We start from the raw sequence: 25,133 nt of genomic DNA on the forward strand, positions 1-25,133 counted from the left end.
ATGTGCAACCTTGTTGGCATTGAACTCGTTTTGTGATTTGAACTTCTTTAGCATTTTATTTTACCTAAAACTGCCAGTTCTGAGATATGTTTATGCTTAACTTGAATAATTTGGACTCTCTTAAATTCGTTTAGCCTAATGTGTTGGTACCTGAATGTTTACATTTGTTGCTTGGCATGAGTTTGCTTCCCTGCTTTGTTCTAGGTTCCTATAATGACTGACTCATATCTATAATGTGTCCTAATCTATGTTAAGACCTTCACTCTAGCTATGACCTGCTCCCATGCTATTTTGTCACTCATTATGTATTCGGTTTGCCTAATCTTGTATCCCTTGGTGATTAGTTGGGACCTTTAGAGTAGCCATCTTAACGTGTGTTTCCTTATAATATTTGATAATGTTTTGTCTTAGTGATATAAGTTGGCATGTCTACTTTCTGGTGTTGTGATGGATATTTAACATATTTTGGACCCCTAGGCTTTAAATCCTTTAAGTTAGTGCTTTACTTTAGACTCGTTTGGCATTGTTCACCTTTGTATGTTAATCTTGTAGTCTCAGAAAACCTGATTCCCCTGCTTCTTACAAAATTATTTTCTGCCTAATATGCTAAGTGTTTGAACTTGTGATATCAACCTGTCCTTTGAGTTTTTGTTGATTCTCTTTGCTTGTATGTTCTTTGTTTAATCACCCCTGTTGTATCTGCTTCTAAAATATAAGTGCACCTCTTCAAATTCTATCACTTGATCACTGTTCTCTCACTCTCATTTGTTACCTACTCTATTCTGAATTTATCACTCTTGGCCGGCTGAAAGCCAAGGCCACCAAAACTCTCTCTATTGACCTCCCTAGTGTGGGCACTGCTCGGGGTCCATTTGAGACCCTCGTGAACTCTGACACACTAGGATTTGGGGTTCTTTGATCACTCTCTTTGTTGCTGGAACTTGAGATGTCTCTGGCATTTAGCTTTACTTCCTTACATTTTTTGTATAATCTGCAAACTGGGTTGTGTAAGTGAATTCTGTGTAATTTAATATTTGGGTCATATGGTCAATTTGAGACTGTTTGGTTTGGCTTGAGTTCCTCTATGACTTTTGGGATGTGCTAATGGGCATAGTCCCCTGTTTGGATCTGGGCATGCTATTTGCGAAGAAGGAGTTTGTTGAAGGCCCATGCTATACTGGGTATCTCCTTTGGGCCTGCTGTAGGCCTACTATAATTTCTTGTTTATATTTGTATTTATATTCCTCATCTGGTCTATAATAATATTGTAATAAATAATTGGGGTGTTAGTGAAATTGAAAAAATAGTATATTCTAATATTTGCATGAAAGGGTAGAAAACATACCTATAGGGTTCGTATGATGTACTTATTATTTTATCCAATCTGTCATATATGCTATTTAAATTTTCATGTACACTAGTAGAAGTCATGCCATTAGGGGAATCACACACTCACACAACTTGTTTACTATCAAAGCATGAGCTTAAGTACTATATTTATTCCCATGTCTACTGCTATGTGTCACTAGACAGCATGCCTATAGGAAACAAATGCCAATAACCATCCTTCAATTTGCATAACGGCAGCATGTTCATTAGATACCATGCCTATAGGATTATACTAGCTTATGCTCTACTGATCCTCATGTAGATATCATGTCCATAAGTTCTTAATTGATTCATCAGCTACTGTTATATCTATCGCTCGTCTAGAAAACATGCATATAGGGACGAAGTGTTACAGAATCAGTTTTTAACTGCCAACTATTAGAACCTAGCTATAAAATACTGGTACTTGCTTAGAAAGCATGCCAATAGGATCAAACACGAGTAATTCTGAGTATTCCCAATGATTTTCACTCCCCCTATTGCATAAATCACTTAGAGACTATGTCTATAGGTTTTAATAATTTATAATCTATAATCTCAATAAACAGCATAACAGTACCAGATACTCTTAAACTGAGTAGTTATTTAGAAGCCATGTCTATAAAGCTTAATGACTTCAATTTGCCTCAATTCTGAAATTGTTTAATGCCTAACGTAGAAATCTGTTTGCGTGCATTTGTTGTTTAAGTGTGGAGGCTAACTTGAGCCTTTAACTGTCCTTAAGTGAAGTCCTATTTGTTTTGAATGTCACTTAGTTTTATCATTTTGAGCAGCCTAAGTAAAGTCTAGAACCGCCCAAATAGAGGTCCAACACCTCCTGGACCATAAGCATGTGATGAGTAGTGCACGCATAGGGTACGACTTAGAATTGAATTAAAGCGCCTTTAGGTAAACAAATTTAACATAGTAATTGGGTAGTAGGAGATGATAGTCTGAACCCGCTGAATAATATGAGCAACTCCCTATCTTAAGAAATTTGCGAAGTATTATTTATATTGCATGGGGTGATCCTTTAGGCTAAAAAACTTAGGACTCCCCCTTCCCCCCCCCCTTCTCTTTATACACTTAGTCATCTAATATAGACTGTTATAGTTATGCCCTTGTAGATTTGTATCAATTCTCCTTGTGTCATAATAAAACTCTTTGACCCTTTTTCTCTTTGTTTATTTGATCATCTTGCCTAATTATAATTCACATAGTTTAAAGTTTGGCCGGGACCCATAGTTGTGGACCTCGAAGAGTGCCTAACACCTTTTTTTTGAGGTAAGTTGAACACTTACCCGATCTTTGGTGGCGTTGACTAGTCAAACAGAGTTATCTGCACAATAGATACCCTAACGCACCTTAAAAATCGTTAGGTGGCGACTCTTCTTCTTTTAACACTTTACCTCCCACTCAAAAGAGTCGTCACAATGTCGAAATCCGCTTTCGCGAGAAAAAGGGAGCGCGACAGTCTCGTAGTCCTAAAAGTAAATATGCAAGAAGATCTCCCGAGGTACCGCCTCGTAGTCTCAAAAGTAAATGTGCAGAAAGATCTCCCGAGGTACTGCCTCGTAGTCTCAAAAGTAAATGTGTAGGGAGGGATCTCCCGAGGTACCGCCTCGTAGTCCCAAAAGTAAACACACAGCTGAAACCGATAAATACAACAATTTACAGCAAGAATTCTACAGTTAAGACTGATACCAATGGAGGAAAAACAGGAAATCAACTAAGCATGATGCACAAAGTTCAAATAAGTATTTAAGAAACGTAGATGTAGACAAGCGATATTAGGCTAACATGATAATTACACATGCTGATATAACTCAATTGAGATGAAACAGGTTATTACTCAGTGAAAATCGGATTTTAAAACAATTAGCCAGTGTACGCACTCCTCACCTCGTGTACACGACGCTCACATATCACAGAAGTATTACCACAGTACCAAATCCTAAGGGGATTTCCCCCACACAAGGTTAGGCAAGCCACTTACCTCGAACCAAGCTCAATCAATCAGTAAGAATGCCTTTTCCATGATTTTTCGACTCCGAATGGCCCAAATCTAGCCAAAAGCAATTACATACCATAAATATAACTATAAGAAACTAATCTAATTAATGAAATCAAGGCTTAAGCAATAAATTAGAAGATAGCTCCAAAAAGTCGATTTGGGTCCACATCTCGAAATCGGGTAAAAGTCACAAAATATGAACACCCATTCACTCAAGAGTTCACTCGTACCAAAATTATTCAAATCCGACATCAAAAATCCGAATCAAAACTCAAAAACTTAGTTGAAGAACTTTTCAACCTTTTCCCCATATTTTTTAATTAAATGATGAAATCAACTATAGATTAGTGGAATATAACCATAAATAAGTTAAGAATCATTACCCAATAATTCCCTCTGAAAATCCTTCAAATTATCGCCCAAATCCGAGCTCTCAAAGTCCCAAAGTGAAAATGAGATCAAACCCTCGTAATTTCCCCTTTTCTGCCCAGTGACTCGCACTTGCGGACCTTTAGTCGCACATGCGAAGCCGCACCTGCGGAAATTACATCGCAGGTGCGGAATTGACTTAAGAGGCTGGGTCCGCTTCTGCGATGAGAATGCCGCACCTGCGCGTGCGCACCTGCGGACATTTGTCCGCTTCTGCGAACTTCCCACTCAGCTTGCCTTCCGCTTCTGCGATCCCTTCTCCGCAGGTGCGGCTCCGCTTCTGTGGTCCTAGTCTCGCACCTGCACCCACAGGCCAGGCCTCTCCAAACTGCACATGCACTCCTCCTTCTGCACGTGCGAGTCTGTACATGCGAGTCCGCACATGCGGTCACCCCACCGCATGTGCGATTACACCAGAAGCTTGGAAGCTTCAACAACTCACACAAGTCCAATTTCGATCCGTTAAGCATCTGAAACTCACCTGAGGCCCCCGGGAACTCAACCAAACATACAAACAAGTCCTAAAATACCATACAAACTTAGTTGAGCCCTCAAAACACATCAAACAACAACTAAAACACGAATCACCCTCCAATCCAAACTTAATGAACTTTGAAACTTTAAACTTCTACAACCGATATCGAAACCTATCAAACCACGTCCGATTGACCTCAAATTTTGCACACAAATCATATTCGATATTTTGGACCTATTCCAACTTTCAGAATCGGAATCCGACCCCGATATCTAAAAGTTCACTTCCGGTCAAACTTTTCAAAAATTTAATTTTCGCCATTTCAAGCCTAATTCAGCTACATACCTCCAATTCATAATCCGGACACGCTCCTAAGTCCAAAATCACCCAACAGAGCTAACAGAACTGACGAAATCACAAACAAAACCTCCCGGTAAGTCACATAAGCAGAAAAAGATACGGAAAAAGCAGTAAATAGGGGATCATGGCTATTACTCTCCAAACGATCGGGCGGGTCATTACATGTTGTTTGAAGTTATTAAACTTTTAAGATTTCTATGTAAAATGTATACTACATACGGAAAAGGGCCTAACCTAACCTTATCATTTGCTAAATGGTTTATAGATATCCTCCGTCTATCTATCAGTATACAGCGTTAATTCTATTAATAAAATTGCTCCCGTGTCTAACAATAGATCTTGTGGGCCTTGTAATTTTATAGAAAGGTGATAAATGTTTAAACAGAGTGAAATTTTTGAATATAGCTTTGTTGTGCTAAACTATTTCTGGTCATATCAAATCTCTTGCGATGTTGATTTCTTGTGTTTCAAACTTAAAATTTGGGAAATTACATTTGAAGGAATCAAAAGTATTGAATTTCCAATATATGGAGTTATTCATACTTACCGTACAAGATGCAGGAAGATATTGTAATTGGGCCCGGATATAGCCCAAGCTAATCCAACTAGTGTATATATATATATATATATATGTCACGACCCGAAATGTTTCACCGACGGGACCGTGATGGCGCCTAACATTTCACTTGCTAGACAAGCCAACGTTAGAGAATCATTTACCAATTTCTTATTTCCATTCAGTAATTAATATTAATTAACTACAATGAAATATAACAAGTGTGGAATATCATAAATCTGTATTAACTACTACCACCCGGATCTGGAGTCGCAATTCACGAGCATTCTAGAATTTACAACAAGTAATGGGCTGAAAGAAATACAACCGTCTGAATGAAAGAAAACAGGACCACAACGTATAGATACTTGTCACCTCAACTATACGCCATATTAAACAACAAAACACGTAGAAAATACTCACACAATACCTATTCCCTCAAGCCAATGTAGATACAACACTTACCTCGCTCCGAAAGTCACTTAATTCTCAATCACAGTTTTTCCTTTAGAATTTACCTCCAAACCACTCGTATCTATTCAAAAATGATTCAATAATATCAAATATTTCTAAAGAAATCAATTATATTTCATAAATTAAATTTTCCAAATTTTTCCTCCAAAAAAGTGGAAAAACGACCTCAGGCCCGCTTGGTCAAAACCCGAAGTTCGGACCAAAATTCTTTTACCCATTCACCCCCGAGCCCGAATATGTAATTAGTTTTGGAATCCGACCTCAAATCGAGATCTAAATTCCCAAATTCCCGAAATTCCTAGTTTCTACCCTAACCCCTAATTCTACCATGAAAACTCTAGAGTTTTGGTTAAAAATTCAAGAAATGTAATGGGTAATTGAAAGAAAATGGTTTAGAATCACTTACCAACACTTTGGGAAAGAAAATAACTCTTGGAAATCGCCTCTACCCATTTGGTTCTTGAAAATGTTGAAACAATGGCTCAAACCCGTGTTTGGAGTCTGTTTTCAGCCATTGGACATGCCTTCATCGCGTTCGCGAGAGGCCTGTCGCGATCGCGATGCACAACGGCCTAAGGCCTTCGCATTCACGAGTCTTCCTATGCGTTCGCGTAAGGCAACTCCCCCTAGCCTTCGCGTTCGCGACCCAGTGGACGCGTTCACGTAGAAGAACATGACCAACCCTCCCCCAGGTCCCCAAGTGCTTCGCGTTCGCGATGGTCAGGTCGCGTTCACGAAGGGTAAATCCCCCATCACTTCGCGTTCGCGAGAGGACCTTCGCGAACGCAAAGAAGGATATGCCAGACACCAGAATCTGCAGAAAACCAGATTTTTTCCAAGTCCAAAATATCCCGTGGCCTATCCGAAACTCACCCGAGCCCTCGGGGATCCAACCAAACATGCACACCAATCTAAAAATATCATACGAACTTGCTCGCGCGATCAAATCGCCAAAATAACACCTAGAAGTACGAATTTATCACCAAATCAAATGAAATTCTCAAGAACACTTTAAAATCCATATCCTCTCAATTGGACATCCAAATTACGTCAAATCAACTCCATTTCTCACCAAATTTTACAGACAAGTCTTAAATATCATAATGAAACTGTATCGGGATCCAGAACTAAAATACAAATCCGATACTAACAATGCCAAACATCGATCAATTCTTAAAAATAATTAATTTTTTGACTTTTAATTTTCATCAAAAATTCATAACTTGAGCTAGGGACCTCTGAATTCGATTCCGGGCATACGCCCATATCCCATAATTTTATACGGATCTACCGGGACTGTCAAAATACAGATCTGGGCCCGTTTACCAAAAATATTGACCGAACTCAACTAAAATCAACTTTTAAGGCAAAAATTCTTATTTTCATTAGTTTTCAACATAAAAGCTTTCCGGAAACCTGCCTGGACTGCGCACGCAAATCAAGGAGGGTAAAAATGAGATTTTTAAGGCTTAAGAGCGTAGATTCGAGTTCTAAAATATAATATGACCTTTTGGGTCATCACAATCTCCACCTCTAAAACAGTCGTTCGTCCTCGAACGGACATAGAAAAGTACATGGGATGGTGAAAAGGTAGGGGTATCTACTCCGCATATCGGACTCGAACTCCCAAGTAGCTGCTTCAATAGGCTGACCTCTCCACTGCACTCGAACTGAAGGGTAACTCTTTGACCTCAACGGACGAACCTGCCGGTCTAGAATGGCCACCGGCTCCTCCTCATAAGTCAAATCCTTGTCCAACTGGACAGAGCTGAAATCTAACATGTGGGACGGGTCACCATGATATTTCCGGAGCATAGACAGATGGAATATCGGATGAACTGAGGATAACCCTGGAGCCAGCGCAGGTCTATAAGCTACCTCCCCCACTCTCTCGAGGATCTCAAATGGCTCGATATACCTAGGGCTCAACTTGCCCTTCTTCCCGAACCTCATTACACCCTTCATGGGTGATACCCGAAGTAACACTCTCTCTCCGACCATGAATGCAACATCACGAACTCTACGGTCGGCATAACTCTTCTACCTGGACTGAGCTGTGCGAAGTCAATCCTGAATAATCTTGACCTTATTCAAGGCCTCCTGAACTAAATCTGTACCCAATAACCGAGCCTCTCCCGGCTCAAACCACCCAACTGGCGACCGACACCGCCTACCCTATAATGCCCCATAGGGAGCCATCTGAATGCTCGACTGGTAGCTGTTGTTGTAGGCAAACTCTGCAAGGGGCAAGAACTGATCCCATGATCCTCCGAAGTCTATAACACAAGCGCGGAGCATATCCTCCAAGATCTGAATAGTACGCTCGGACTGCCCGTCCGTCTGAGGATGAAATGTTGTGCTCAACTCAACCCGCGTACCCAACTCACGCTGAACTGCCCTCCAAAACTGCGAGGTAAACTGCGTACCTTGATCAGAAATGATAGACACGGGCACACCGTGAAGACGGACGATCTCCCAAATATAAATCTCTGCCAACCGCTCCGAGGAATAGGTAACTGCCACAGGAATGAAATGCGCTAACTTAGTCAGCCTGTCCACAATAACCCAAACTGCATCGAACTTCCTCTGAGTCCGTGGGAGTCCAACAACAAAATTCATAGTGATACGCTCCCACTTCCACTCAGGAATATCTAACCTCTGAAGTAACCCACCAGGTCTCTGATGCTCACACTTTACCTGCTGGAAATTTAGGCACCGAGCTACATAGGCAACTATGTCCTTCTTCATTCGCCTCCACCAATAATGCTGCCTCAAGTCCTGATACATCTTGGCGGCGCCCGGATGAATAGAATACCGGGAACTGTGGGACTCCTCAAGGATCAACTCACGAAGTCTATCCACTTTAGGCACACAAATAAAACCCTGCATCCTCAAAACTCCGTCATCTCCAACAGTTACCTGCTTGGCACCCCCCGTGCCGCACTATGTCTCTAAGTACAAGTAAATGAGGATTGTCATCCTGCCGATCTCTGATGCGCTCAAACAAAGAAGACCGAGCAACTGTACAAGCTAGAACACGGCTGGGCTCAGAAACATCTAACCTCACGAACTGGTTGGCCAAGGCCTGAACATCCAATGCAAGCGATCTCTCACTAACTGGAATATATGCAAGGCTACCCATACTGACTGACTTTCTACTCAAAGCATCGGCCACCACATTGGCCTTCCCGGGATGATACAATATAGTGATATCATAGTCTTTCAATAGCTCCAGCCACCTCCTCTGCCTTAAATTGAGTTTCTTCTGCTTGAACAAATACTGCAAGCTCCGATGATCAGTGAATACCTCACATGGCACGCCGTAAAGATAGTGCCTCCAAATCTTCAGTGCGTGAACATTGGCTGTCAGCTCTAGATCATGAACATGGTAATTCTTTTCGTGAACCTTCAGCTACCATGAAGCTTATGCAATAACCTTGCCACCCTGCATCAATACCGCACCCAGACTAATACGAGATGCGTCACAATATACTGTATAAGATCCTGAACCTGTGGGTAACACCAATACCGGTGTCGTAGTCAAAGCAGTTTTGAGCTTCTGAAAGCTCGTTTCACACTCATCTGACCACCTGAACGGGGCACCCTTCCGGGTCAATCTGGTCAACTGGGCTGCTATGGATGAAAATCACTCCACAAATCGACGGTAATATCCCGCCACACCCAGGAAACTACAGATCTCTGTAGCTAATGTGGGTCTAGGCCAATTCTGGACTGCCTCAATCTTCTTAGGATCCACCTGAATACCCTCTGTTGATACAACGTGACCCAAGAAAGCAACTGAACTCAACCAAAACTCGCATTTTGAGAACTTAGCATATAACTGGCTGTCTTTCAGAGTCTGAAGAACGATCCGAAGGTGCTGCTCATGCTCCTCTCGACTGTGGGAGTAGATCAAGATATCATCAATAAACACAATCACAAAGGAATCCAAGTAGGGTTTGAACACCCGGTTCATCAAATCCATGAATGCTGCTGGGGCATTTGTCAGCCCAAACGACATCACTAGAAACTCATAATGTTCATACCGAGTCCGAAAAGTTGTCTTAGGAACATCGGATGCCCTAATCCTCAACTGATGGTATCCAGATCTCAAATCAATCTTTGAAAATAGCTTGGCACCCTGAAGCTGATCAAATAAATTATCAATCCTCGACAATGGATATTTGTTTTTGATGGTGACTCTGTTTAACTGCCGATAATCTATACACATCCTCATCGATCCATCTTTCTTCTTCACAAACAACACAAGTGCACCCCAGGGTGAGACAATAGGTCTAATGAAGCCCTTATCAAGCAAACCTTGCAACTGCTCTTTTAATTCTTTTAACTCTGGCGGGGCCATGCGATATGGCGGAATGGAAATAAGCTGAGTGCCCGGAGTCAAATCAATGCAGAAATCAATATCCCTGTCGGGTGGCATCCCCGGCAGGTCTGTAGGAAACACCTCTGGAAACTCACGAACAACCGGCACCGAATCTATGGGAGGAACCTCCGCACTAGAATCGTGGACATAAGCCAAATAAGCTAGACACCCCTTCTCGACCATATGCCGAGCCTTCACATAAGAGATAACCCTGCTGGTAGAATGGCCAAGATTTCCTCTCCACTCTAATCGAGGTAACCCCTGCAAGGCTAAGGTCACTGTCTTGGCATGACAATCTAATATAGCATGATAAGGTGACAACCAATCCATACCCAGTATGACATCAAAATCAACCATGTCGAGAAGTAGGAGATCTACACGAGTCTCAAGACTCCCAATGGTGACCACACACGAACGATAAACACGATCTACAACAATAGAATCTCCCACTGGTGTGGACACATATATAGGAGCACTCAAAGAATCACGGGGCACAGCCAAATAGGAAGTAAAATAGGATGACACATAGGAGTAAGTAGATCCCGGATCAAATAGAACTGAAGCATCTCTACTGCAAACTGAAACGGTACCTGTGATAATAGCGTCAGATGACTCAACCTCAGGCCTGGCTGGGAAAGCATAACACCGGGGCTGGGCCCCACCACCCTGAACTACGTCCCTAGGACGACCTCTAGTTGGCTGGTCTCCACCTCTAACGGCCTGACCTCCACCTCTAATAGTTTGGCCTCTACCTCTAGCTGTCTGACCCATGCCTCTGGCTGGCTGAGCAGGTGGTGCAGCAACTAGTGCCGGAACCATGGCACGAGAACTCTGATGCTGTGAGTTGCCCGTTGCCCGAGGGAAAAATCTAGCAATGTGCCTCGAATTACCACAAGTATAACATAACTTTGGCTGATGTGACTGTTGGCCCTGAAACTGACCATGTCCACCTGAATAACCACCCTGATGACTCTGGAGTGGAGGTGCACTAATAGGAGCTGGTGATGCACTGTAGGCTAGCTGGTTTGAATAATACATTTGAGGGCACGACCACCTGAGGCACCGTGAGATGCCTGAAACGCTGAATGAAACGGCCTGGGAGGATGGCCTCTACCAAAAGTACCCATACCTCTAGGTGAGGCACCGCTGAACTCACCGGAATGACGAGGTCTCTTGTCAGACCCCTGACCTCCCTGATTAAGAACCATTTCGACTCGTCTGGCGACATTAGCAGCCGCCTGAAAAGAAATCTCACTCCCAGTCTCCTTAGCCATCTGCAATCTGATAGGCTGAGCAAGTCCATCAATAAACCTCCTCACCCTCTCTCTCTCTCTCTCTCTCTCTCGGTGGGAAGCAGAAGAATAGCATGACGGGCCAAATCCACAAAACAGGTCTCATATTGAGTAACAGTCATATTGCCCTGCTGGAGACGTTCAAACTGACGGCGATGCTCCTCTCTCAATGTGATAGGCAGAAACTTCTCTGTGAATGGTTCTTCTCTGTGAGAGAACTGGTCCCAAGTAAGAGCAGGCGACCCAGCTGGTCTGGTCAACAAGTAATATCTCCACCATTTCTTGGCAGAATCCGTCATCTGAAATGCAGCAAAATTGACCCCATTGGTCTCCACTATACCCATATTTCGTAAAACCTTGTGACAGCTGTCAAGATACTCCTGGGGATCCTCTGAAGGTGCACCGCTGAAGTGAACAGTAAAGAGCTTGATAAACCTGTCTAATCTCCATAAGGCCTCAGAAGACATAGCTGGCCCATCTCCGACCTGTGCCGCAATAACCGGCTAAACTAATTCGATTGGCTGAGCTGCTGGAGCCTGATACTGGGGAGCTATCTGCTCTGGAGCGGGAGTGGTGGGAGTCTGGGCTCCTCCAGCCTGAGATACTGCTGGTGCCATGGGAAATACGCCAGTCTAGGCCACACTCTCCATACGGCCCACCAAACGGATCAAAGCGTCCTGAAGTACTGGGGTAGCAATGAACCCCTCCGGAACCTGAGCTGGTCCGACAGGAACAGTCTGGGCTGGAACCTCCTCGTCAAGCTCTATCTGAGGCTCCCCTGTTGGGGCTGCTGCTCGGGCCCTAGGCTGAGACCTGCCCCTGACTCTGGCACGACCTCGGCCTCGACTCTGCCCCGCGTAGGAGCTGTCACTGGAGGCTCTGGCTGCTGCTCAACTGAGGAAGCGGTACGTGTTCTCGCCATCTGCGAGAGAATAAAAGTAGAAGAGTTCAATTAGTATTGAGAAAGCAAAATCGCACGACAGAGAAGAAAATAAGTGAAACTTGTTCCTAAACTTCATAGCCTCTGGAAGATAAGCACAGACGCCTCCGTACCGATCCTCCAGACTCTACTAAGCTTGCTCATGAATCGTGAGACCTAAGCAACCTAGTGCTCCGATACCAGTTGTCACGACCCAAAATTTTTCACCGACGGGACCGTGATGGCACCTAACATTTCACTTGCTAGGCAAGCCAACGTTAGAGAATCATTTACCAATTTCTTATTTTCATTCAGTAATTAACATTAATTAACTACAACGAAATATAACAAGTGCGGAATATCATAAATCTATATTAACTACTACCACCCGGATCTGGAGTCGCAATTCACGAGCATTCTAGAATTTACAACAAGTAATGGGATGAAAGAAATACAACTGTTTGAATGAAAGAAAACAGTAAGACATAAAGGATAGACGGGGACTTCAAGGTTTGTGAACGCCGACAGATCTACCTTGAGTCTCAGGACAGCGGACCAGTAGCAAATCTCGATCAACCAGAGACGGTATCAAAATCTGCACAGAAAGTGCAGAGTGCAGCATCAGTACAACCGACCCCATGTACTGGTAAGTATCGAGCCTAACCTCGGCGAAATAGTGACGAGACTAGGACAAGACACCCACATATAACCTGAACAGTATAATCATGCTAGTGGCAACAACAGTAAATAAGAAATAACGCAGAAATAATGGGAGGGGAACATACAGTGGGGGAAATACAACATAAGGATTGAGAATAATGAAAAGACATAATTAAACCGAAAATCCTTAAACGAATTGAGCAATTAAGACAGCAAGGAAAACTGCATGGCATCATCCTTCGTACTTTTACTTTCAACCTCACCAAATAACAAATAAGACCGCACGGCCTCACCCTTCATGCTTTTACTCTCTTCGCGTAAGGCAACTTCCCCTAGGCTTCGAGTTCGCGACCCAGTGGACGCGTTCGCGTAGAAGAACATGACCAACCCTCCCCCAGGTCCCCAAGTGCTTCGCCTTCGCAATGGTCAAGTCGCGTTCGCGAAGAAGAAGTCTCAGCCTCACCAGTTTACTCTTCGCATTCGCGAGAGGACCTTCGCGAACGCGAAGAAGGATATGCCAGACACCAGAATCTAAAGAAAACCAGATTTTTCCCAAGTCCAAAACATCCCGTGGCCTATCCGAGACTCACCCGAGCCCTCGGGGCTCCAAACCAAACATGCACACCAGTCTAAAAATATCATACGAACTTGCTCGCGCGATCAAATCACCAAAATAACACCTAGAACTACGAATTTAGCACCAAATCAAATGAAATTCTCCAGAACACTTTAAAATCCATATCCTCTCAACTAGACATCCGAATTACGTCAAATCAACTCTCTTTCTCACCAAATTTCACAGACAAGTCTTAAATATCATAATAAAATTGTACCGGGCTTCGGAACCAAAATACGGACCCGATACTAACAATGCCAAACATCGATCAATTCTTAAAAATAATTAATTTTCCGACTTTTAATTTTCATCAAAAATTCATAACTTGAGCTAGGGACCTCCGAATTCGATTCCGGGCATACGCCCAGGTCCCATAATTCGATACGGACCTACCGGGACCGTTAAAACATAAATTCGGGCCCGTTTACTAAAAATATTGACCGAAGTCAACTAAAATCAACTTTTAAGGCAAAAATTCTTATTTTTATTAGTTTTCAATATAAAAGCTTTTCGAAAACTTGCCCGGACTGCGTACGCAAATCAATGAAGGTAAAAATGAGATTTTTAAGGTTTAAGAGCGTGGATTCGAGTTCTAAAACATAAGGGGACCTTTTGGGTCATCACAATATAGAAGAAGAAGAAGAAGAAGAAGAAGAAGAAAATAGAAATAGAATAATCTCAGGAAGAGTCAAAAAAAATCTTAATTTGATTGTAAAAACCTGACGATGTACTGATTCATGGGCATTCTCAAAAAAAAAAATATAGGTCTCAATTGTACAAGGCTTCCCTCCTTAGCTTTATTAATCAGAGATGGCAACATCTACAAAATAAAATAATTTGAAGCTAAATAATAGTAAAGTTATATATATATAGAAGAATAAAACATAGGCTAAGAATACATGACGAGGGATTTTAAGAATAGAGATAAATTACAATAATGAAAAAAGATATTAGTATAAAAAATGCTGCAAAATTCAAGAAAATTAGAACAGTCAAAAAATTCTTAAATTTGATTATGAATATCTGACGATATACTGATTCATGGGCATTCCAAAAAAAAACATAGGTCTCAATTGTACAAGGCCTCCCTCCTTAGCTAGTTAGCTTTATTAATCAGAGATGGCAACATCTGCAAAAAAAAAAAAAAAAATTGAAGCTAAACATGAAAAGTTATATATATATATATATATATATATATATATATATATATATATATATATATATATATATATATATATATATAACTCACGAGGGATTTTAAGAATAGAGATAAATTACAATAATGAAAAAAGATATTAGTATAAAATACTGCAAAATTCAAGAAAATAAGAAGAATCACAAGAAGATTCTCAAAAAATTCTTAAATTTGATTATGAATACCTGACGATATACTGATTCACGGGCATTCCAAAAAACAAAACATAGGTCTCAACTGTACAAGGCCTCCCTCCTTAGTTTTATTAATAAGAGATGGCAACGTCTGCAAAAGAAAATAATTTGAAGCTAAAAAATAGTAAAGTTCTAAGCTAAAAAAGAATAGATTGAACATTTAGAACATTAATGTATCATATAATGCTTAATATGGTTGAAGTGTCAAAAAAGAGAGAGAATTTACATCATCGGTGTGTAGCGTTTGCTACGAGTTTGGATCGAAGAGAGCTCCAAGAGCAATAAAAAGAAAACAAAACAAATAAGAAATAAACTTAGATTTCAATATTGAATGCCTTCTCTGTCATTGACAGACTACAAATATAGGGAAATGACAGAGAGGACAGCTGTCGATTGCTGAATCCAAAAAATAATCATTAATAGTACTAATGAATACATGTCTTTGATTTACTCGCTAGCCGTTCCTAGGACTGGAAATACTAATTATCTAACTTAGCAGCTAAAGTGTCACTCTTCTATACTATCTAATATTTTGTAATTAGGTCCTAAGTAGATAGTCACGACTAAACTCGTGACACGGTGCTTCGACGAGAAAGGACATTCAAATCGTTAAGAATTCAGCCATAAAACACAAAGAAAACAAGGATTATATATATTCACCCACAAAATTAGATTGAAGTAATGAGTATTAATTGAGAATGAACACGAGTATAAAAATAGGAAATAAAATTTACGTTACAATTGATGAAGTAATACATTTGAAGTAATGGTGTTTACTAGGGAAAGGAACGCGGGGATATAGAAACGGAAGAATAATAAAAATTACTATAAGGAGGAGAAAAAGTCCCAAAATCAAGGAAAATAGCCAAAAATCTGAGAAAAAAGAGAAATACAAATCCTGGACTATGAGAGATTTCACGTGACTTTCTTAATTCTCTCACACACACATATATATATATATATATATATATATATATATATAGATTATATATTATAAATAAAAAAAAAAGATAAATATCATTTCTTGTTAAAAAGATGTATCACGTCACTGGCTAGAGGCTATTTTGCCCCCAAAATAATTAACGGGGATAAAATATAAATGGTGGCCTAAAAAGTTCCACCCAGCATAATTTTATGGAGCAGATCTAGGCTGTTGTATTGCAGTTTGGGCTGGTTATGAGCCGTCATTGACGGGAAAATCTGTACGGGTTCATGGGCTTAACCCGCCCACTTGTCAATTTAATGGAAAAGGCGTTCGATCAGTGGTAAAATACCGGCGAGCTCCTCTCCAGCAGCCATGACCAAGAACAACCCCTCCCCGTCGGAAAGTCTTCATTCAGGCGCTGCTCCGGCGGAAGCCGTTTGATGTAGCGCCGTTAATACGGGTTGGTGTGATTTTCTCTTGATTTCATCCTTTTTCCTAAATATATGTAATGACTCACCCGGTCATTTTGACTTTTAGAACCCCGTTCCTTTAAATAAATTTCTCTGTATGTGCTTTTACAAATTTATGACTTACAGGAATGGTTGGTTCGGGATTTGGAAGTCTTCGGATTGAAATCGGAACACTTGGTTCCTTAAGTTGGCCTTAAAATTTTAAGTTTGATTTCGGTCAAAAATTTGAGAAAACAACATCGGAATAGAATTTTGATGATTCCAACAGTTCCGTATGGTGATTTTGAACTTAGGAGCGTGTTCGAAATTTTATTTGGAAGTCCGTAATTAAATTAGGCGATGTCATTTATGACTTGCGTGCAAAGTTTGAGGTCAATCGGACTTGATTTGATAGGTTCTGGCGTCGTTTATAGAAATTGAAAGTTTCAAAGTTCGTTAGGCTTGAATCTATGTGTGATTCGTATTTTTAGTATTGTTGGATGTGATTTGAAGACTCTACTAAGTTCGTATGATTATTAGGACTTGTCGGTATATTTTGTTGAGGTCCCGAAGGGATCAGGTGATTTTCGGATGCCTAACGGATCATTTTTGGACTTGGCTTGATAGCTGAAGTTCTGGTTACTGCAGGTTCTGGTTTCCTTCTACGCGATCGCGTGAGAAGGTATGCGATCGCGTAGGGTTAATTGGGCAGCTGAAATTTTGTGCTATGCGATTGCGGGGGTGAGTCCGCGATCGCGTAGGTTTGGCAAACTGTGTTATGCGAACGTGACCGCATTCGCGAAGAGGAAACGAGGCAGAACCTCGTCCACGTGTTTAACCCTCCGCGATCGCGTGGGTGAGTATGCGATTGCGTAGGTCTAGGAATGTTGTGTTTTGTGATCGCGTGGAGTTATCCGGGATCGCATAAGCTTAATTCTGGGCAACATTTGTTCTTCGCGATCGCTTGCCTTTGGCCGCGATCGCATAGAAGAAATCACTGGGCAGAGAGTTTAAGTTCTGTCCCATTTTCCATTTTTAACGATTTCGAGCTCGGATTGAGGCGATTTTTGGGAGATTTTCAGAGAAAACATCGGGGTAAGTATTCTTAACTCAATCTTGGTTAGATTACCCGAATCTATCACTGTTTTTAACATTTAATCGGTGATTTAAGTTGGAAATAAATTGAAAACTCTCTTGGATAGAATTGAGGATTTGAGGGTCGATTGTCATTGGAATTTAGTCATTTTGGTATGGTTAGACTCGTAGTTGAATGAGCGTTCATATTTAGTAACTTTCGCCGGATTTCGAGACATGGACCTCACTGAGTTAATTTTGGATTTTATTGAAAATGTAGTATTTTCTTATGGAATTGATTCTATAATTTTTGTTTACTGTATCGAATTAATTATGACTAGATACGAGTCGATCGGAGTCGAAAAATCGAGGAAAAGACATACTACGTGATTAAATTGGAGCAAGTCGAGGTAAGTGACTTGTCTAACCTTGTGTGGCAAAAATTTTCCCTAGGATTGGTATTGAAGTGATAAATTTTAAATGTGTTGAAAGTCGTGTACACGAGGTGACGAGTGTGTACATAGGCTAAATGTGAAAGATTATGTCTTTAAATTGTGTAGATCATTATTGCATATTAATTAAATAATTTTACCTTGCTATATTCTTTATTATTGATTTAAATGTTTATAATTTAAATTGCTTGACCTTTTCGTGCTAATTGTTTTATCTGTGTAGTTGGAACTTAGTTTCTTTTATTCTGTGCATTATTTGAAGGTTGATTTGTTTTAAATTTAATATTATTAATATGAAGTATTTGACATTTTTAAATTTGGTATTTAAGCAACGTATTAAAGATTTTAAAATATTATTTTGTTGGATTATTTATTCCTGAATATTTTTGTAAGATTTTCGTACTCATTGTGATGGAGCCGTGAGCTCTTATTTGTGAAAAAATATTATTGTTGAATTATTCTGGCAAGTTGAAATATTTGGGCACTTGAGGTGCAAATTTTGAAATATTGTGATATTGATACGCATGCGGTGAGATAAGATTTTAGTGTTGAAACGCATGCGGTGAGATAAGGGTGGCTTGATACGCGTGGCTAGTAAGGGAACTACTAGAAGTCATGCGGTGTGATAAGGATGGCTAAAATGCGGGATGCTATTTTGGAAAAAATATTTTCTTTAAAATAAATTGTGAAGGCTCCCGCGGTGATATAAGAAAATGAGATATTGTGAATTTATTTATGATTTGGGACTACGAGGTGGTACCTCGGGAGTGCCCTTGTTGATATTGATTTATGGTCGCAGTTGCCTTTGATTATTGTTGTGATTTTCTTAAAGTTGAAAAGAATTCTGTTTTGTTTTCACGAGGTATAAATTGCCATTATTTGGTGTAATTAAATGGGGCCATACTAATTGATCCATTTCCATTGTCATTATATCTTATTATATTGTTAAACATTTTACCATGTCATTATTTATTTTTCAGTAGGGCCTGACCTGACCTCGTCACTACTCTACCGAGGTTAGGCTTGGCACTTATTGGGTACCGCTGTGGTGTACTCATACTACGCTTCTGAATATCTTTTTGTGCATATCTAGGTACATCTTATCAGACTAGGCATCAGTAAACTAGCTGTACGAGGATACTTCGAGATATATCTGCCAGCGTCCGCAGACTCCGGAGTCCCCTTCTATCTTACTATTTTATCTTCCTTATTTGTTTTAGACTCTGATGTATAGAGACGTAGAAAATAAATTATTAGAAGCTTGTGACTTATTTCTACCGGGTTTTGGGAGTTGTAATTATTTGAATTGTAGTTTATTTATTTTAGATATTTATTATTATTCCGCATTGATAGGCTTACCTAGTTTTTGAGACTAGGTGCCATCACGACCTCCTACGGAGGGAATTTGGGGTCGTGACAAGTTGGTATCAAAGCACTAGGTTCATAGGTGTTATGAGTCACAAACAGGTTTAGTAGAGTCTTGCGGATCGGTATGGAGACGTCTGTACTTATCTTTGGGAGGCTATTGAACTGCTAGAAAAATATTCACTTCTTTGATTCCTTATCGTGCGCAATTGTTGAATTCAAAGTTCTAAACCATTATCTTTCTATTCTCTCACAGATGGTGAGGATACGCACAACTGGATCCGATGATCAGACACCCGCGCCCCCTGTTGGAGCCGCAAGAGGCCGGGGTCGGGGCAGAGGCCGAGGAAGACCACGTGGTGCAGCCAGAGCACATGCACGAGCTGCTGCACCAGAGCCACCAGTAACTCCAATTGGAGAACAAGCAGCTGAGACACCTATTACTACTCCTGCACTTTAGGAGACTCTTGCCCAGTTTTTGAGCATGTTTGGCACTCTAGCTCAAGCAGGGTTAATTCCACTTGCACCTGCCACATCTCAGGCCGGGGGAGGAGCACAGACTCCCGCCGCCTGTACTCTAGAGCCACGGGCCCAAGTTGACCATGCCCCAGAAGTTATACCAGTACAGCCAATTGTCCCAGTTTGGCCTGAGATTAGGACAGCAGTTTCAGATGGGGAGCAGCTTAGGCTCGAGAGGTACAAGAAGTACCACCCTCCCACTTTCAGCGGTTTAGCTTCAGAAGATGTTCAGGGTTTTCTGGAGGAATGTCATTGTATCCTTCATACTATGGGTATTGTGGATTCCAGTGGGGTTTCTTTCACGGCATTCTAGTTTAGAAGAGCAGCCTACCAGTGGCGGAGGGCATATGAGTTGTCTGACTGAGGAAGCTTCACTCACTTGGACTCAATTTTCATATAATGCTCTTAAGGGAGTATGTTCCTCAAAGTCTTAGAGATGCATAGCGCGCAACGTTTGAGCAGCTGCACCAGGGTTCTATGACCGTGTCAGAATATGCGGTCCAATTTAGTGAGTTGGCTAGGCATGCACCAGCCTGTAACGATCCGACTGGTCGTTTTGAGCATTACGGCCCTGTTCTCCCCATTTACTGCTCAATTTATGCCTTACAGTTGATTTATGACTTATCGGGTTAGTTGATTCAGGTCTGTAAAGATTTTGGAGTGAAATGAGACACTCAGTCTCATAATTGAAAACATAAGTTGGAAAAGTTGATCGGATATTGACTTATGAGTAAACGACCTCGAAATTGAATTCTGATAATTCCAATAGCTTCGTATGGTAATTTTGGACTTAGGAGCGTGTCCGAAAAATTAATGGGAGATCCGTAGTGGAATTAGGCTTGAAATGCCGAAAGTTGAATTTTGGGGATGTTTGACCGGGGGGTTGACTTTTTGATATCATGTCAAAATCCGATTCTGAAAATTTTAATAGGTCTGTTATGTCATTTTTGACTTGTGTGCAAAATTCGAGGTCAATCAGACGTGATTTGATAGGTTCCGGCTTCATTTGTAGAAATTAAAAGTTTCAAAGTTTATTAGGCTTGAATCTATGTGTGATTCGTGTTTTAGTATTATTGGATGTGATTTGAAGACTCGGCTAAGTTCGTATGATGTTTTAGGACTTGTTGGTATATTTGGTTGAGGTCCCGGGGGCCTCGGGTGAGTTTCGGATGGTTAACGTATCAAATTCGGACTTAAATCCACTGCTAGTATTTTTCTTCTGGTTTCCTTATACGCTATCGTATAAGTTCATCCGCGATCGCGTAAGCTTATTTGGTGCAGGGGTGATTTTTTTCTACGTGGTCGCAGAGGAAGGCACGCGATCACGTAAGTGTATTAAGCTGTGCTTCGCGAACGGGTGGATGAGGTCGCGTTCGCGTAGAAGGATTTGAGCAGTAGATGAGAGGAGGCAATTGCTCTACGCGATCGCGTGGGGCTGAACGCGTTCACGTAGGTTTGAGAGGCAGTGTTCTACGATCACGTGAGTGATTCCGCGATCGCGTAGGGTAGAATGTGTGGGCAGTCTGCTTGTGCTTCGCGATCGCGAGGCCATTTCACGATCGCGATTAAGAAAATCTGGGCAGACAGTGTTAAATCCAAAATCGAGGGTTTGAGCCCATTTTTCTTATGTTGAGCTAGAGATCATGGATTTGGGCGATTCTTGAAGGGATTTTTGCAGAGTTGATTGGGGCAAGTGTTTCTTACTTGGTTTTCGTTAAATCCCATGATTATATCTTTGAAATTATCATATAATTAGTGTTTTGGGTTGAAAATAGTAAAAACATTCATAGACTTTAATTGAGGATTTGAAGGCCGAGTTGTGGTCGAATTTGAGTAATTTTGATATGGTTGGACTCGTGGTTGAATGGGGGTTCAGATTTTGTGAGTTTTATCAGATTCCGAGACGTGGGCACCATGAGCGAATTTTGAGCTAAATTTCAAAATTTTATAAAAAATTAGCATTTTCTTATGGAATTAATTTCAATAAATTTCATTGACTGTATCTAATTATTTGTGGCTAGATTCGAGGCGTTTGGAGGCCAATTCACGAGGCAAAAGCATATCTGAGTAAGGAATTACACTGTTTGATATAAGTAACACTTTTAAACTTGGTTCTGAGGGTATGAATCCCGAATTTAGTATGATATGAATTGTTGAAGGTGACACACACGATAGGTGATGAACATGTAGACGTGCACCATAGAAATTGTGTCTTGAATAAATCCTGTGAAGTTGTAAAATTAAAGAATCGTGTTTTTATCAGAACATATGGCCTGTGTTAGAGAAATTGAGTTGAGGCTCCTATCAAAAATCATGTTTAGCTATGTACCAATAATTTTGGGACCCATTGGGGTTGTGTTGTTGTTGAATTAATTGTTCAAAAATATACATTTCACACTCAATAATATTTGTTCATTGTGAGGATATTTATAGCATTGAGCTAGCAACGCAGCAGGCCAAAATGGCTTTATACAATATTATTATATGGATTGGGGCTGCCCGCCTACCGCAGGCCTTATAGGCTTTACTATTTTATGGATCGGGGTTGCCCTCCTGCAGCAGGCCTTATTGACTTTATTATTAAATGGATCGGGGTTGCCCGCCTGCAGCAGGCCTTATTGGCTTTATTATTATAAGGATCGGGACTGCCCGCATGCAGTAGGCCATATTGGCTTTATATCACGCTTGGGCTGAAGGAGCCCCTCCGCGGGTATGCACACACCCTAGTGAGCGCGGTCGACTTATAGCGCTTGGGCTGAAGGAGCCCCTCCGGAGTTTATACACACCCCCAGTGAACGTAGAGGATCATATATATATTCGGGATGCACTTTCCAGGGCATGGACTTGCCTTACTTACTGCTTATATATATATATATATATATATATATATATATATATATATATATATATATATATATATGGGATGGATTTTCCCAGGGCATGGACTTGCCTTACTTATTTGTATTGTAACGAGTTTATCTAGACATGGATCTTGTCCGTATCATTTATATTTAGGGGATAAATTATCCCAGGGTTGGATTGGCCTTATACGGTACTGAATGACTGACTGTCAGTCGATGTGTGTATATATATACGGGTTGGAACACCCCTGGGCTGGATTGGCCATAAGCAGTACCGAGTTACCTAATGATTTGTGACCAGTATTACATGAGGTCTTTCCACTGAGATGTCATATTCTTCGTATCATGCAGTATTAATCTCTTTCACTTGTACTGAGTTTAATTGTTAAACTTGAAATCATGCCTACATTTCTCTACCATTATTTATACCGGATTATACCTACGGAGCTCATCATTGCTTGCAGCCGAAAGGTTAGTCTTGTTACTTATTGAGTTAGTTTTACTCATACTACACTTTGCACCTCGTGCGCAGATCCAGGTGCTCCCGGATACGATGACTGCTAGATTTTAAAGTTAATTCTGTTGGGGACTATCAAGGAAGTTGTTTGACGTCTGCAGACTTAATTCCCTTCCTGTTTAATTATTGTACTGTTCTATATTTTCAGACAGTGATTTTTTCAGTCAGACTCTGTATTCATATTAGATGCCCATGTACTCAATGACACGGGGTTTTGGGAGTGTTATATTTGAAATTGTGAGATTTCTTCTGCTGAATTTAATTATTATTTTTTTCAAATTTAAAAGATATGGTGTTTATTGAGATTTTTGACTTACCTAGTATTGAAATAGGCGACATCACGACATGTGAGATTTTGGATTGTGACATAGCCTTAGTTGCTACTGTTCGAGAGCGGGTTCGCAGATTTATTGAGGGTCTCCACCCTAGTATCAGATTCAGTATGGCCCGAGAGCTAGAGATGGACATCACATACCAACAGGTGGTGTCAATTGCTAGAAGATTGGAAGGTATGCGGACTCGGGAGAGGGAAGATAGGGAAGCTAAGAGACCCCGAGATTCTGGCACATATAATAAATCTCGTGCCTCAGGTTCCATATTATACACCGCCAGTGTCTTTTGTACCTCCTGTACGGGGTGCCTTAAGCGGGCAGTCTAGTCGATCAGGCCCGAGCCAGTCCCAGCAGCCACGTTCTCCGAGGGCTTATTTTGAGTGTGGTGACACTCGTCATATAGTGAGGGATTGCCCCAGATTTAGGAGGGGTGCACCTCCACAGATTTCTCAGGCCCCACCTATCCCACATGGACCTCAGGCTTCTCAGGCCATGATTACTGCACCAGTTGCCACTCCACCTGCACAACCAACTAGAGGTGGAGTTCGGATAGGTAGAGGTCTCCCTAGAGGGGGAGGCCAGGCCAGATATTATGCCCTTCCTGCTAGGACAGAGGCCGTTGCATCCGATTCTGTTATCACAGGTATTATTCCAGTCTGTCATAGAGATGCATCAGTCTTATTTGATCCAGGCTTCACTTATTCTTATGTGTCATCTTATTTTTCCCCATATTTGGGCATATCACGTGATTCCTTAAGTTCTTCTGTTTATGTATCTGCACCCGTGGGTGTATCTATTATTGTGGATCGTGTGTATCGGTCGTGTTTAATTGTTATCAGTGGTTTTGAGACCAGAGTTGATTTATTATTGCCCAGTATGGTGTATTTCGATATTATTTTTGGCATGGACTGGTTGTTTCCCTATCATACTATCCTTGATTGTTACGCCAAGACGGTGACGTTGGCTATGATAGGTCTACCGCGGCTAGAGTGGAGAGGTACCTCGAATCATGTTCCTAGCAGGGTTGTTTCATTTATTAATGCTCAACGAATAGTTGAGAAGGGGTGTGATGGGTATCTGGCCTATGTGAGAGATGTTAGTGTTGATACTCCTACCATGGAGTCAGTTCCTATAGTAAGGGATTTTCCTGATGTATTTCCAGCGGATCTCCCGGGTATGCCACCCGACAGGGATATTGATTTTGGCATTGATTTGTTATCGGGCACTCAACCTATTTCTATTTCACCATATCGTATGGCCCCAGCAGAGTTGAAAGAATTAAAAGAACAATTACAAGAACTGCTTGATAAGGGTTTCATTTGGTCCAGTGTATCGCTTTGGGGTGCTCCTGTCTTATTTGTAAAGAATAAGGATGGTTCTATGTGGATGTGTATTGACAACTGTCAGCTGAACAAGGTTACAGTGAAGAACATGTATCCATTGCCACGTATTGATGACATATTTGATCGGCTTGAGGGTACCAGGGTATTCTCTAAAATTGACTTGCGTTCAGGCTATCATCAGCTGAAGATTCGGGAGCCCGATATCCCGAAGACTGCTTTTAGGACTCGGTATGGTCATTATGAGTTCCTTTTAATGTCATTCGGGCTAACCAATACCCCAGCAACATTTATGCACTTAATGAATAGTGTATTTCAGCCCTATCTTGATTTTTTCATCATTATGTTTATTGACGACATTCT

The 25,133-nt window shown here is 41.1% G+C and overlaps 2 long non-coding RNA genes across 2 annotated transcripts; one reads left to right on the top strand and one right to left on the bottom strand.

Moving 5' to 3' along the window:
- Nucleotides 1-14,434: 14,434 nt before the first annotated feature.
- Nucleotides 14,435-15,254, bottom strand: LOC138906384 (uncharacterized). The gene is made up of 3 exons (XR_011413708.1): nt 15,163-15,254; nt 14,928-15,027; nt 14,435-14,676 (listed from the first exon to the last, which is right to left on the bottom strand). It is a non-coding gene; the product is annotated as an uncharacterized lncRNA (long non-coding RNA).
- Nucleotides 15,255-15,965: 711 nt separating this feature from the next.
- On the top strand, nt 15,966-23,373 carry LOC138904259 (uncharacterized). The gene is made up of 2 exons (XR_011413416.1): nt 15,966-16,321; nt 23,114-23,373. It is a non-coding gene; the product is annotated as an uncharacterized lncRNA (long non-coding RNA).
- Nucleotides 23,374-25,133: the final 1,760 nt, after the last annotated feature.

Source organism: Nicotiana tomentosiformis, chromosome 2 (genome assembly GCF_000390325.3).
Source record: "Nicotiana tomentosiformis chromosome 2, ASM39032v3, whole genome shotgun sequence".
Taxonomy (NCBI): Eukaryota; Viridiplantae; Streptophyta; class Magnoliopsida; order Solanales; family Solanaceae; genus Nicotiana; species Nicotiana tomentosiformis.